The sequence below is a fragment of the Calidris pugnax genome, unplaced genomic scaffold (genome assembly GCF_001431845.1).
Source record: "Calidris pugnax isolate Ruff unplaced genomic scaffold, ASM143184v1 scaffold11, whole genome shotgun sequence".
In the NCBI taxonomy this organism is placed as follows: Eukaryota; Metazoa; Chordata; class Aves; order Charadriiformes; family Scolopacidae; genus Calidris; species Calidris pugnax.
Window position 1 is genome coordinate 163,345 of NW_015090803.1, and position 15,454 is coordinate 178,798.

Below are 15,454 nucleotides of genomic sequence, written 5' to 3' on the forward strand. Positions count from 1 at the left end.
CGCGTCAAGGCGCGCCCGCCTCCTCCCTCCGTCCCCTCCCCTCAGCGGCGGCGGTGGAGCCGCCGGGCTCCCTCGCTCCTCTTCACATGGGGCTTGCCCCGCCGGAGGGACAACGCTCCTGCCTTCCCGCCAGCCGCTGAGAGGGACCCGCCGCCAGCCAGCCAGTCAGCCAAGCAGGCAGGTAGGTCGGTCGGTTGGAGCGGGCGGCGACCCGGAGGGGAAGTTGTGGAGCGGGCGGGACGGGCGCGAGGGGGGGGGTCGGTTGGGGCGCGAGGTTTCCGCCGCGCGCCCCGGCCGTTGGTGTCGGTTGGGGCGCGAGGCGGCGGCCGTTGGTGAGGGGCGCGGAGCGGGGCGCACGTGCAGCGGGTGCCTCGCAGCCCGCCCTCCTCCCTCTCTCTCTGTCCCTCAGCGCCGCCCGGGTCTTCCCGCCGCCGTTTCGGCGGGCGCCGGCCGCGGGGAGGGAGCCGGTCCCCTCGGCTGCCTTCTGCGCTGACCGCGGTGGCACCAGCTCCCCGGCGGGCTGCGGGGAGAGACCCAACTTCGGGGAGGAACCCGAGCGGGGACGCCGGTCTTCCTTTCCCCCCCACCCTTCCCCTGAGGCGGTGGAGTTGGCTTAAAGAGCCGTGGATCGCCCACCGCCCCCGCCGTCTTTTCTTTCAGCTGTCCCACGAAGGTCGCAGCCGGAGAGCAGGTCCGTTATTCGTGAAACTGTTTTATATCGGGTCTCTGTTGCTGTTTTTGTGGGGTTTTTTGGGGGTTTTATGTGTGCTACCAAAGGCAGGGTGAGGATGAGATTAGTTTCAGTGGCTGGTACACGCAGGACACATTCCCTGTGCCGTTAAAGCGAGAGTTACGGACTTGCTGAGTTCACACAGTCTGATGTTCTCCTAAGCTTAAAATAAACCTTTTCATTAAAAGGGAGAAAACCGGATCCTGTTCTTGCAGCTTTTGATTGATTAGAGCTCCCTCGTGGAAATCAGCGGGGAGTTTTCCCTGATTAAAACCTGTAAAATCACCCTGAGGTTCGTTACACAACTGGCTGTGGATGTGCAGTGTGGGCTCCCTTAGGTAACTTTGCGTCGGGCTCTTGTTTCCACTGGTCCGGCTGAAACACTTTCAAGGCAAATAGTTTCCTTTCTCTGCTTAAAGAAGTCAGCCCTCTCCACTTGACATGTCCGAGGGAGCGGGAGGGCTGTTTTACCTGCCTTAAAGAAGAATAAATCTGTTGGTTAAACTGACAAACGGGTGACAGCTATTGGAGATAGTTACTGAAATCTAGAAATGCTCCATGTGTTTTGGTGGCAGTGCTAGATAAAGTCAGTTGGCTTCATCCTGAACGCGTTCTGTCCCTTATTGCTGCTCTTGGAGTTGAGTCAGAAGCCCTTGTTAAGAATCGGGGACCCAGCTGTAGTAAAGACGCACAGGCATGCATGTTACTATAGTATCCCCCTTAAAGAGCACTCTTTCTGATATGATTATGCAGAACTGTTAAATAAAGCAGAGAAACAATCACAGAAAAGCTTGCAGGTTGCAATTTCCACACGTGAACTGACTATTCAGTTCTTGCTGTTGCGTTATTTTTCTCTATACCTAAAATAGCTGATCATGGAATCCAGTCAATTATTTGTGGAACTTTTGTTGCTGCAACTGCAAATGTTGCTATCAAATTGCTTTTCTTAAGGTGTGAAAGTAAGTAAAATAAAATGGAAATTTTCTTGCACTTCAAATAGCAGCAATATAGGAGCAGACTTGGGGAAGGCTAAACAAACAAAACCCAATGCTTTTTCTTTGTGCTGTTACTTTCAGATGAGAATACTCCTTTGGGATGGTATTTCTTGAGTTTGTTCTTGGGTCCTTGAAAATCCAGGTGGCAAAAATCTGATCGATCTTGCTCTTTGAGTGAGAAAAAGGTGCTGTATTGTGGTCCTTGGGACTTCAAATGCACGTTACTCAAAAGTTTCAAATAGCCTTAAAATAATTCTTGGTGGGGCAGGTTTATTTGCTGTGTTTGGGGCAGTTGGGTTTGGATGTACAAGAACGGGTAGTGTTTCTGAACTGGGGCATACCAGTGTGACTCTTGTTCATTTTGGTTCTTTAGCACTGGTGTTCCCAAACTGAGACCACGATCCGGTACAAATAGATATATGTAAATTCAGTGTTTGTAGATACACGTTTTGGTACTGCTAATCTCATGGCCACACTGGAGGCTTGGATACTTACTATCCTTAAGGATAAGTCCATGGAAAAACTCAAGAATAAGCTTAACAGCTTTCCTGGGCTAGGACAGTAGGAAACAAATTACGTAGCACTAAAAGTATTCAAGAAAGCTTGTTAATAACATTCAAAAAGATTCTTAATATGCGTGTGAAGAGCATTACCACTTTGTGTAGCTGAGCTGTCACGCCTCATTGTCCATCTAATCTTTGGGGAGAGATTTTTCTAAAATAGGGTGCTTTTAAACGTACCTCAGTTTAAAAGACTGAAGTGAGGTGAATTACCGTGGACTAATTCTACTCCTAAGATGGGATGTTTGCACCTTGGATGGAAAAACCACTTTCTTAGCAGCATGCCAAAGCTTGGAGCTCTCCATGTACAGAACACCTAATGGAGTAGGCTTTGTGGTGGTGTGTGTTCAGTGCTACTTTACAGGGCACATTTATATGGCAGCTACCACCAATATATCATAATTGCTGATTCTTCATAGAGGTGGGATAGGAAAGTACTAAGGATGAGGAGAGACTTAAGTGCCTTTCCAGGTCAATCGGGAAGTCTAAAAGAGCAAGAAGTTGAAGGCAGATAGAGAAAACTCTAGACTGGCAATCCTACCTAGACTGTTTGCCATGTTTGCTATTGACTATGTTTGAATTCTGCTATAAAATAATGATATTTCTAGTTATTGCATCTAATGATTGGCTGACAGTGTTCAAAGTTTAAGAAGTGTTTTTCTATTATATGGCTTTCTGTGTCTTTGCACACACATGGTGTTTGGTAGGCATTGGTATTGTGCTGTCATAGCTTCCATTTTCTCTAGGTTTGTTATTTTAATATTTTAAAATCATCTAGTAGACTCCGTGCAAAAGCAACACTCTGTTAATGGATTGTTAGAGTGGGGAATTTGAATACCCGCGGTCAGCATTATGGTTCCCGATGCAACCATTAGTCAGCAACACTTGACATAAATATCCAAGCTAAAATTTAATGTAATCTGTTGTATTTTACTTCATCAGAAAGGTGACTTTAAGCAAGCAGGAATTTCTGACTTGAGGATGAAGAATACATGCCAACCTAGAGCTGTGCTGGGGTTGCTGTGAAAGTGCTAACTTTGGGGTTTTAGCGTTTGTGACTCAAAATTAAATCCATTTTTGCTCTTAAAAACTGCAGTGTGCAATTTTAAAGAGTAGCTAAGGGTTTTTTTTGGAAGATGCCTGGCAGCAGAACCTCTGTATGGCAAGGTGTGCTGCTTGGAAGGGTCTGCTTTTGTCTGCACTTGGAACCGAAGCGTCCTTTGCTGGTTCGGTTGCATGTGCCACTGATGCTGGCTCTTGGCAGTGAGAGACATTTATACTGTGTAGACTCACATTTGAGCAGCTGAAGACCCTGATGTGTCTCCCATTAATCAGCCAGTTGTTGTTTCTGTGTTTGCTGCAAATTAACAAAAAGAGGTGGTGTTAATTTGCTTCTGCTTGCCCTCTTGCTGCAAACACTGTGCAGCTGTGAAGGTGCCTTCTAGCTCTGGTTTAGGAACATTCTTCTTCAAGGTGGTGTGCATGTCCTTAAACAGCCCTGATCCTCAAAGAAAGATAAGTTGTATAAAGTGGCATTTGTGCCCTAGAAAAAGCTACAGAGACAAGGGGAGCTACGTGCATGCTTAAAAACCTAACACATGCCAAAGTGTTTTGGTGAATAAGCTTGAGTGCTTTGCTGAATCACAGCTGTGAGCCTGCAGAAATACTGTACCTACCAAGTCTGCTCCAGCTGAGTACAGTGCTGGGAAAAGTGCTCCTTATGCGTTTCAGCGCAGGTGTTTGGAGACCATCCCAAGTGCAGAAATGAATTAGGAGAGGGATTGTACCTGCTATTGCACGAGAATGGAAACATAACATTGCAAGTGGCTTTGCAGGGAAATCTTACCAGGACTTTACCCTTTCTCTAAGATGTTCAAATACCGGCTGAAGACTGATGCAGTAAATGGCCCAATTCCCACTGATCTCCCTAAGAAACTGACTGTAGGCGGGGTGAGCCCAATTAAACTACCTTGGGACTTCCACCAGTGCCTGCAGAAACTATGGGATTTGCCTGATTCTAACACTTTTGTGGCAACCCCCTGATACTGGTTTGCTAAGTGGCGCTAGCGCTAAGTACGGCAGCCCGCGGGGGATGCGCGGTCCCGGTACCTCCCCCCCTTCTCTGCCGGCACGCACATTAATTACATCTCTTCCTTTGATTAGTCAGCCCGAGAGAGCTCGGGGGGCAGCGGAGGGTCCGCGGGCCGGGAGCGGTGGGGCATCGGCGGGGCCGGGCGGGCTGTCCCCCTGCCCCGCCGGCAGCGGGGCGCGGGGCCGCCAGGGGGCGCCCGAGGAGCGGCGGAGCCTCAACTGAAATCCGAAGTGCAGCGTGTAGGTGGTCCCCAAAGCGGGGTCATGCCATCGAAGCGATCCGCTGCCAAGCTGCCTTCGGGTGAAGTTTGCTGTGTATCCTGATGCGAAGCAGCCTGGTGTCGCAGGGCCCTGGGGAGAGGGTATCCGAGCACCCGGGCTTGTTCCCACAGAGAGTGAGCGTTGGTGGGTGAGCTGCTGGGAGGGGGGCATTGAGGCAAGGCAAAGGCTGCTGCAGCAGAAGTCCTTCCACAGCAAAGTCCTTTCGTTGTGGTTGTGGTTTTGTTATATGACCTTGCCTGGCCAGGAGGAGTTCCCTCTCCTAATTTAGCTTGTTGCCCCCCCCCGCCTTCCCAACATCTTCTTACCACTAGCCTTTCCTACTTTTCCAGCCCAGGCCCTCCAAAGCTGGAAATGAAATAGCTGCCAGGTTTTTGGTAGCCTGACTGAAGGGAGTGCAAGAAGCACCTCAGGATAGGGTGCTAAGAGGATCCTTGGCCAGATCAACCTTTTGTGGCTAGAGCTGTGATTTCTGTTGTTGACTACCCGTCTGACTTTGATTCCTCATTTATTTTTAATAGAGGCATGATTGACAGAGGGAGTACCTACAGCATTTAATTTGCTAATGAGTGTCATTCATGGATCAGCAAAGTCTGTAAGTGTCTGTTACAGAGAGTTGGGGTAGTACAGAGTAAAATTCCCTTGAACAGTGGACAAATGGAAAATGGATGTGCCTTAGGCAAGAAAACTGTTCTTGGTGGAAAGGATTGTGAGCTGTGGAACTGCTCTGGCATGGTACCTGCGCAGTTAATCCATGCCTGTTAATCTACTGCCTGCTGTAATTTCCTTCAGTGAATTATTTACTGTGAATTGATCACTAAATGTTATTTGGATTGTCAGTCATCACGCAGCAAGACAGACATTTATTGTACATTTGGAGAGGGCAAGACACCCTTCTTACAGGTGGCAAAAGCCAGTCATTTGGATATGGGGTGCAGCTTGCACATGGGTGGTATTTGGAATTAATTTATAACTCTTTTTTGAGTGTCTGTTTACTTAAGGGAGTTTCTCCTCTTGATTACATTGTCCAGTGCCTTCAGGCAAGATTGTTGTCTTTAGTAATGCTTGTCACTGTTGCTCAGCATAATGCGAAGGACTGGGATTGTTAGTTGCCACTTAGAAGGATTCTGTCAATAAGCAACTGGATATTCTGATACATGCAGAACTGGCTTGTTGAATTAAAAAATATCTTGTAAAATATCTACAGTAAGATAATATCTATGCACTTATGTGAGGGCTGTAAGTGATGGCACTGATGTCAACACCAGTAATCTGTCAGTGCCTTGGAAATGTGGACAAATTAATAACCGCCAGCTAACAGTGTGCAAAGTAATGTAGACAGCTGGTTCTTATTTGGTTTTATGCTAATTACTGCTGCTGTTACCATTGCATTTGCAAGTTGATGGAGTTGCACATCATTTGTATACTCCTGGTGCAAATGTTGCCTCGGTACATCATGTGTTGGTAACAGATATAAGCAGATGTTTTTACTTGACTGTTAATTTACAGTGAAAGTTTAATGGGATCATTAAGGTTCACTGAGGAAGACTGAAAATTACTTGGAGATCTTGCCAGACATTTGGCCAGATAGGCTCAGCTTTGCATAGTGATCAAAGAAATGAGGGGGAAAAAATCTATGAAAATATTTGTATGGAATTAGTGTACAGATGAAGAAGAGAAGAATAAAAGAAGGGGAAATAGGAGATTGGACTAGCCTGTCTGTCAGAGAGCTTTAAGTAGTGTCCGGTTCCCTGTGAAGGATTGCAGGCAGCTTGTCAATGCCTGGGTATGTTCTGTTTGAACTTGTAGAAAGGCTTTTAGTCTTGTGTTAATGGTCTGGGCTGAGGCTCACCTTCACTTGTGTGGAAGAAGCAGAAGGAGGTTTGCTATGCTACAGCTTAGGTTTTGGTAATTTTGCAGATGTATAAAATACGTCATCTCCTGTGTGTTGGGGCTGACAGTACGGAGGGGAGTTGGCCATAGGCAAGCGTAAAAAAAGCAAGCAGAAACTTTTAAGGCACATGTAGTTTTCTCTGAATTTAGGAAAACCCTTTTGTCTTTTCATCTAGATTAAATACTGCTTGAGTAATTTTAATTTTGCTTGCTAACCTGATAGAGATTCCAAATAAATATTTATGTTAACTTTGATTTGATATCATGAAAGCTCACATGCAACTTGTAGGAAAAAGGACAGCATACGTTTTTTTTCTTCATGCCTATCACAATCTTGCTTTCAAGAAGAAAGAATTTGCTGTCAGACTATAGAGCAGTCAGAACTGGGAAAGCTGGTGAACTATATTTTAAGTAACTTTCTCTTCACAAGCTCAGATACCTTGTGTGTATCTCTTCTGAAGCTTCATCTTCTAGCCTTTCAACATAAATGTTTGTCATATGCATTTGTAACTGCGGCTTAAAATGTCAGAAGTAGCTTATAATTAGAAACAAGATACTAAACCCTCATCTCTCTGAACACGGATTTGTAATGAATGGCTGGTTTAGAACAAAGTATACACAAAGAGGCATAGGAAAATATTTAAACAAATGTTTTTCTGAGATTATCCCTTAGTATTGAATTTAATATTGTCTCACTTCTGTAATTGTTATAAGTGCCAAGAATGATATGAAAGTAACTAATTACACAGGAAGATATTTTTTTGGGTGGAATTTTATTAGTCCTTTTTATAAGTGGACTGTGTTCAACTGTGGACCCCAGGAAGAGATAACACAAGATAGACCTGAATAAGCTGATGTAATGCTTTCACTCCAACTCAAAAGAGTTTGAAAAATAAGTATAACTGCAACATGAATAAAATTGATTACAATGAAAATTTTATTGGAGAAGTAGCATTTAGATGATTAATTCTTAAATGTCTTCCATGGACTGATAAGGGAGAGATGGTATTCCAGTTTTTGCACACAAAGATAAAATGTCTAGTTCGTAGGGACTTCTTATGAACTATTTCTTATTTCATTAGTGCATTTGTAACAGTAGAATTTTAATGGAGTGTGCTTGGTCAGCAGCGTAGATGCAGATCCTGTTAACTGCCCCCATGGGGAAAAGCTAACACAGTTAGCTGTAACGCTCTCTTTTGGTCACTTTGTTCACCCTGTACTGTGCATGAAGAGACTATGAAATAAGATGTATGTAACTTTAAACTAGTTACTTGTTGATTGAGATATGTGGTAGATAACTGGGATTAGTGAGCAATGAGGCAAAGCATTGACATATACCGTCCAACCAGAAACCTGGTTCACGGAATAGCAAGGGTTGGAAGGGACCTCTGGAGGCCATTTGGTTCAACCCCCTTGCTCAAGCAAGGCCACTTAGAGCCGGTTGCCCAGGAATGTGCCTAGACAGTTTCTGAATTTCTCCAAGGAAGCAGACTCCACAACTTCCCTGGGCAACCTGTGGCAGTGCTTGGTCACTCTCCCTGAGAAAAAGTGATTCCTGATGTTCAGAGGGAACGCTCCTGTGTTTAAGTTTGTGCCCATCGTCTCTGGTCCTGTCACTGCGCCCCGCTGGAAGGAGCCCAGCTCTAACCTCTGTGCACCCTGCCTTCGGTACCTGTATACGTTGATAAGATCCCCCCAAACCTTCTCTTCTCCAGGCTGAACAGTCCCAGCTCTCTCAGCCTTGCCTTTTATGTGAGGTGCTCCAGTCTCTTCATCATCCTAGTGGTCCTTTGCTGGATTCTCTCCCGTGTGTCCATGTTGCTCTTGTACTGAGGAGCCCAGAAGTGGACACAGCACTCCAAGTGTGGCTTCACTTTTTCTGGTACTGTTGCTGGCCTGGCAGTCATCAGTACTGGGGAAAGTTGACTTCTGTTGTATCTTGGAGGGACTGATTCTCAGTGTTGCTATATTCTGACTCTGTTTTTTTCACTGTAGGTTTCCACAGATTTTCTTAGGTTTTTGTTTTGTTTTGTTTTTTATTGAGTCCTTGAACTGTTAACAACCTATGTTTCAAGGATCTTGTGTCTAGCTGCAAATTTACTGTTCTTATCTATCATGGCTCTAGTCTAAGTATTGCCACACAGCTTTCTTGCAAGCTGGCAGTTTCCTGAGAAGTTTCATCCAAGGTTATGCAGTTCTGCTGTGTCAAAACTAGGGCTTGGATCACAGACAGCTGAACCCCTAGGAAGAGGATTCACACAAAGCTGAGGTGTGAAAGCAGCGTGAGCTATGCTGTGCTGATTCCCTTAGGAGGACGCACAGCGAATAGTAGCTGCAAGGTTATTTGAACTACTTTCAAAATAACTGGATGCCTGCAGAAGCCTGGTAACTTAAGCCTTCTCTGTGCTGGACTTGTACCCATCAGTTTGTTTTTGTACGTATTTCTGACACTAATGTGGTTTATAATTGGCTCTTTGCCTGGTCTTAGACAGTGACAAATGGTGCTGATATGGATTGCCTACGGTAAGGAAAACTTTTATTTTGAAAGAAATAGAGGAAGGTAAAGCTCCAGATGTTGACAAGTGTTGTAAGTGAGCGATTGGCTGGAGGTAAGAACCAGTAAACTGGCCTGCTATGTCATATGCTATTTGACAGTTTGGAATAGGTGGTACAGTAGGTAAAAGACAAGTGGGTAGGCCAGTGATCATCTCAGCCTGGTGGCTGAGCTTAAGGAGGGAGTGGAAAGATTGAGGTCCATTTGGGAATGCAAAAAGGAAATGGATTGGTGGAGCCAGGCCCTGCCATCCCTGGGGAAAAAGGAGCAGGTGGAGGCTCCATGAGAGGTAGAGGATCCTCTGCCCTCTTGTCCGCAGGCAGAAGGAGGGGAAGCAGGAGAGGACGAGGGGGATTGGAAGCAGGTACCTGCTGGGGACAGGAGGAGAGTCTCCTCTAGGCCTCCCCTGCCTTCCCAGGTGCCTGTACAGAACAGGTACAAGCCTTTGGAGATAGAGGATGAGGGAATCGAACGTAGTGATAACGGCTTATCCAGGGAGTTCCTGAAGCAGCCAGCTCCATGTATTAAAACCATCTCTGTGAAGAAAAGGAGAATGGCAATAGTTATAGGTGGTTCCCTTCTGAGGGGAACTAAGGGTCCCATATGCAGGCTGAACCCTTCCCAAAGGGAGGTCTGCTGCCAAAGTTTAACTGGTGTTCACAGCAAGTATTTTGAGAGTGAAGATAATTGTTTCCTGCCTTAAATGATTATTTGGTTTCTACACCTTGCTACTTGTGATGATAATGCGTCAGTTTCCTTTCCTGTCCTGTTAAACTACATTTGCCCACCTTTTACTGAAATAAATCCTGTGTCCTGACAGTTTTCTTACTTACATGCTACCTACATAGTATTAGGAAAACCTTAACCTGGTCCTTACTGAGAAAGTATACAATGAAGTATGACTTTTACAAGTGATGATGACAAAGCTGGATGTGTTCTGTAGGCATTTAGGATCATAATTGGCAAAAAGCAGATTTTTACATGACTTCAATTTTATTACCCTCTCATATATAATGCATTTCACTGCGGGCAAATAGTTACGGTATAATCATTCTCCTTAGTGAGTACCCAGAGTTAATTTGCTTATTTGCACTTACGTCTTGGTGGAATTTTATTGTGGAAGTAGTTGTGTTAAACAACCTATTTAACAAGTGAATAATTCTTCCATGCTGTTGTATCCATTTTCCAGTGACCACCCATGACTTGTCAGATACTAATTTTTTCAAAGGATGCAGTTTTATATCTGCGAGCAGAGGCTAAATTAGAGTTCAATGATACAGCGAAGTGAGAATGTTGAGGGTTTGATCAATTAGAAATGGCCCATTTCTCCGCAGTTCAGGAGAATCAGGGAAGATGGATGCAGCAAGTGGCTTGCAATGTAGCTGATCTCTTAAACTTCATTGACAAAATATGAGCTGCACTTAAGCAGTGTTCACAAATTACCACTGTGTAGGCTGCCAGCAGAATGCGTGAGATCTGCAAAAGTGGCAGTGCCCAGTGATTTCTGAAATATATAAGAAAACAAAGGAGAGAGTAGCCCTAACATTTTTCGTGAAGCTGTTGCCAAGAAAATTCAGTCGAATGTAATCTCTTATTGATTGTGGTTTCCTTGGCTTAGTGATGATATAAGTTAGACCACAAATTCAGTTTCTCTAAACTGATTCTGATGTGACCTATCCATGACTCTGATAGCAAAGAACTTGTGTAGTGTGGATTTTGTGCTGGTGCGTTTTTTGTTGTTGTCATTCGTTTGTTTGCTTGTTTTGTTTTTGGTTTGTTTTGCTTTTTAAACTGAGTGTGGGTACTGTCAGCAGATGGAAACCACCCAGCAGAATTGCAGTTGGAAAATAAGGTAGAAGTTCTAGTTGCTTATGCATTGAAGTGGAGAAGAAATTAGTATGCAGCTAAAAGCTTATGAGTAAGCGAAGGATTGGTGTTAAATGTTCTTAATAGCCATGTGTTGGGAGGAAAACACAGGAAAAGGTAAAGCATTAGCTGTCAGTATACAATGTCTTGTGAGCCTTGTAAACTGAATGTAACCACCTTGCTCTTCGGTTCATAATCTGCCACAGAGAGTGGATTGCCAGGATGCCTGCTGCAAAGCAACCCATGAGCAGCAGAAGCTTTGGAGCAGAGGCCCTGAAAGGAGTTGGTGGGGTGGAGACGGATGGAGCTGCCTGGCTCCTTGCAGGAAGTCCTACCTGAATTGTTTGTTAATACTTGTACATTTGGGCTTATACAGATGGTGAATGTCTGAAAGGGCCCCTTGTGGCAGCTCCCACAGTGACATCCCTTGTGTTACCAAGCTGTGATTCATGAGAGCTCTTGTCATCCCTTTTCTGTTGAACCATCTCTGGGGTTTCTCTCTAAGTGTCTTGGGTAAATGTCTTGAAGCAATATGAGGATGCTGGTGAGGCTCTTGGAAGTAGGAAGGCTGGCCATACCTGATTTAAATAGTTTTCTAGATCATATTTGATACATGCAAGCATCCCGATATCTTTCAAAGATGCACTGGGGCCTTAAACAGAAAAGATTAAATAAGTTTTGACCAGGAGTATGATTTAGCAACATCGGTTTCTCCAGCTGTCACTTGGCTCTGTCTCTGTGCTGTACTTGTCACCACCCAGGTATTTGGGTACACTGAGAAAGGCTGTGGGTCTAAGGGCACTGATTCGGTGACTTTTCCTTTCCTAATTAGAAAGGAGGTGATCAGAACATTTCCCTGTTGCAAGAAAAAAGCAAGGATGCTTAAATAGCAAGACCAATGGTCTCAAGGAAACAAGAGACTAAGACATAGTTCTTGTTCCACTGCTCCCAACATTTTTGTTGACTTCGTATTCTGTTCCCAGGACCCCTTTCATTTTCAGCCTTAGCCCCACTCCATGTTTTCATGACATCTCATGAACAAGAAACATGAGGCAAAGGTGCTTTATTCAGTAATTCTTCCTTGAAGGGTGTGAGATGTAAGCATTTCATGCCTGTGGAATACTTTGAAAATGGAGAGTAAGACAGGAAATGGTATTTTTTAGTCTGTTTTTTTGCTGGGAGTTTATTATGTAATGCATAGCTTGGAGACTTGACTCTGAATGCACAGCTGGTTTGTGACTTAGCTGCTTTTCCTAACAATTCTAAAATAAAATGTCTATTGGTGTAATTTGTGTGCCATAATCTCTATTGGTTTCTTGTTATTTCTTTGAACAACAGGTATCTAACTCAATGCAGACTTACAGTATTTGCAGGACCCAGTTTGGGGAGCTTATTGGGTTTTTTACTTCATAAAATACTCACAAAGCATCAAACAACACTGAGCTGGGTAGAAAACGAGCAAAGAAACCAAACAATCTACAGTGTTGCATAGTTTAACATTATGCATTGTGTTGTCATCTTGATTTCTTGTTAGGAGTGGAAATAAAAATGAAAGTTATGAGCAGTGTCTTAAGTGTAAACATCTGAAAAAGAGTGGTTTTTTGTGTTCTATTTAAACAAATTATCTATAAAGATTTTCAACTGAGTATGGTTTTTTGTGTTTTATTCAGAGATAAAAAGGATCAGGTTTTAGCACTCATTTAACATCTAGCACTCAGTTCCACTCAACTTTTACTGCTAGTGTATTTTAAAGTAGAATTTAAGGGGTTTATGGCTCTCTAACCATATTATTAAGATGAAGAAGTTTTTAAAAAACTTCTTCTTGCTTTCTGTGTCAGGAAACACTTGTCTTTGCTTGCGGGGTGGGTGCATAAAGTAGTTTGTTTGCCCACTAAACCAAGTAAACACCAATGTTTGGTTGGTTGGTTCTGATACAAATCTTCCTCTAACTTATTTTTCATTTTGAAAGTAATTTTTCTTCAAGATTTGGAAAGGCCAAATGAAATATTCCCTCCCTGAAAACGAAATTTTGTTTTCATCTGAAGTAGTTTTGTTTGCAGCAGAACACAGATGTCCTTGACAAAATCAACAGCAAGAATTGGCCGGTCCTTTGCATGAGGTGGTAGTTAAAGTGTTTTCTATGGATAGATGGAAACTTTCCTTTTTCTGTAAAATGTTTGTACTGAAGCTGGGCCAGAGGACAAGAGAACCATCTGGCTTCTGTGCTCAGCCAGCTGTGGCAGGGAGAGGAGGTGCAGTGCCTCTGGCTTCAGCCTGGTTTCAGGTCATATTGGAGTACATTACTGGCAGGGGCAAACTGTCTGTGGGAGAGACCAAGGCAGCATCAGGAAACTGGATTAATAGCACAACTGTTTGGAAGGAGAGAGGAAAACCTCTGAATCCTCTAGGTTAGAGGAAGGATTTCAATCTCTCTTTCTCTTCAGGGGCTATTATCCTTTGGACAAAAGACAGGGCTGATAACTCTTTGCTGTAGATTGTCATTCAATTTTTAGTTGAAAGCACTAAAAGTGAGTGGAAATCATGAGTAACTTGGTGTAACAGTGAGACTGAAACTCTGGGATTTTGGGGGTTGGTTTTCATAATAAACATTTTCGGCAGCTCTCCCCCATCCAATTAAACTTGATTGGAAAGCACAAATAGTACTGCTATTGCCCAGGGTATTACTGGCTGTCGGGGAAAGTGGGGTCTCTCAGCATTTTCTGCTCTTGTTCCAGTAGCGAGGGACTGAGGGTATTCTGGGGAAACCAGGGTTCAGGTGTGAGGGACGGCTGGGCAGCAATGTGGGGTATCAGGTCTGCCTTCACTCACTGTCACGGTCTCTCTTACATGAGGTGTGTATTTGGGAGCAGGTTTTAACCCCCTGGGAAGGAAAAGGCAATATAAAAAGGTTGAAGCAGGAAGAAAAGGAAGGGAAGATTAAAAAGAAAAACTGCCTTTGAAGTCACAGTCTAACTAGCCTATGAATTCTTACAGATGTTGAATGGTGTTGCTCCTCAGCGCCTTGGTGAATGAGTCACAAACGTTGCTGCTGTGCTTTTTCAAATCCCGTGCAAAGAGGGGAAGTAATGCTACTCCCGCTCTACTGACTGGGAACAGAGGGACAGCAGGGTTATTTGATTTGTCTGCAATTGTACTAGGGATCTGTGGCAGTGAGGCACCAGAAGAAGGGTGTTTGGACTTCCAGTCCGACACGAGTTATATGCATTTCCCCTAAAAGAACATTTTCATGATATTTTGTGTATATTGGAGAAAAAGAGCAGAACCTTGATCTGAAAAATCTAATTTCTAGTCAAACAAATTAAGTGACAAGCAGAAATAGATGCTTGTGATATTTCAGTAGTGTAGGTATACTTTTGGCCCATGTAGAAGCACTTGAAAAAATTACTATTTATGAAGAGATTTAGAGCTATTTTTCTTCCATGAGCTATTTACTTCAACTGAGATAACATCTATTAAACATTCATTCTAAGTAAAATACCCTCAAGAGTCAATTTAGGTAACTGCAGTACCTCTTTCCAGACTAAAAATTGCTTTGCATAATGCATGTAGAAAAATCCATTAAATTAATTTTTCTGTTCCTCTCAGTCTTTATTATATGTTGAGATTAAATTTTTTTTTTTTGAGGGAGTAGGGAAGGAGGGAAGAAAGCTCCTTTGTCAGCTGGGTAAAGGGGCAGTCAGAGCTTTTGTGTGTAAGGGGTTTTTTTAATCATCTCTTTTAAGTTGAATATGTTATCATGACTGCAAATTTTCACACTTCCATTGTCATAAACAATAGTCTAATAACCTTTAGCGCCTTGGCATTTTCCAGCCTGCCAGCCAAGTGAATGTGTGGAAGAATGTTAAAGACAGTGACTTTAATCATGTTGCAATACACAGCCTGTCCTTTACTTCAACTACTGTATGATATTTTTAAAACCACGTGCATTTAGCAACGGATGATGTTTGAGAGTTAAAATCACCTTCAATTACTGTTTGAGAAGATAAGCAGCTGCGTTGTGCTGGAGGTAAGGAACAAGATGCTGAACTGTAGAGCTTCCTGAGCAGAGAGCTTGAGGGGCTAGGAGGGAAGACGGATCCATGTGAGACCTGCATGAAGGTGTAGGCCCTGATGGGAAACTGGAAGGATTCGGCTCATGTTCTGGGTTGGGTGGTGGTTGGAGAGGGTCTGCTGTCTCCTAGCATTACCCTGATACCATTGTCACTCTCTTAAAGGTTCAGCTTTATGCTACATTTAGGTGTTACCAGGTGCTTAAGACCTAGCTGTTAAGGGGCCATAAGTGGCATAAATAACTGGTGGGCATCAAACTTGGGGAGGTATCGTTAAGGGATGGGGCTTCAGCCCACTGAAATCAGGGAATGCTTTTTCCCTTAGTCCCTAGTGTATTTTTGGTGAGATTATACAAAGGTTTTAGCAGGTTGGGTATTCCTGTGCAATACCTTAACTTTTTTTTTTTTTGTACGAG

The 15,454-nt window shown here is 43.7% G+C and overlaps 1 protein-coding gene across 1 annotated transcript in view; it reads left to right on the forward strand.

Moving 5' to 3' along the window:
- Positions 1 to 40: 40 nt before the first annotated feature.
- The window catches only part of CPNE4 (copine IV), a 235,656-nt gene continuing 220,242 nt past the window's right edge, over positions 41 to 15,454 (forward strand). Inside the window, exon 1 of the mRNA XM_014937914.1 lies at positions 41 to 181. The gene's annotated coding sequence lies outside the window, so the exon portion shown is untranslated. The remainder of the gene's footprint in view (positions 182 to 15,454) is intronic.